Below are 242 nucleotides of genomic sequence, written 5' to 3'. Positions count from 1 at the left end.
AAGCCTCTAATAATTAAAATTAAATACTGTATAAATATAAATTATTATATAGTATTTTATGTATAGGTACCCAAATACCTAGGTACTAGAAAGAATATTATAGCTATATAAGTATTATTGTATTAACTAGACACAATATGAATAAACACAGCATAATACTATAATATTACCAATTTAATACCTACAACTGTACCTACTACCTATAGTGTACAAGACTATACGGTGTATTTTAATACGGCATT

Source organism: Acyrthosiphon pisum, unplaced genomic scaffold (assembly GCF_005508785.2).
Source record: "Acyrthosiphon pisum isolate AL4f unplaced genomic scaffold, pea_aphid_22Mar2018_4r6ur Scaffold_21454;HRSCAF=24031, whole genome shotgun sequence".
Lineage (NCBI taxonomy): Eukaryota > Metazoa > Arthropoda > Insecta > Hemiptera > Aphididae > Acyrthosiphon > Acyrthosiphon pisum.
The sequence above is the reverse complement of the archived record's forward strand: the minus strand, read 5'-3'. Positions refer to the sequence as shown.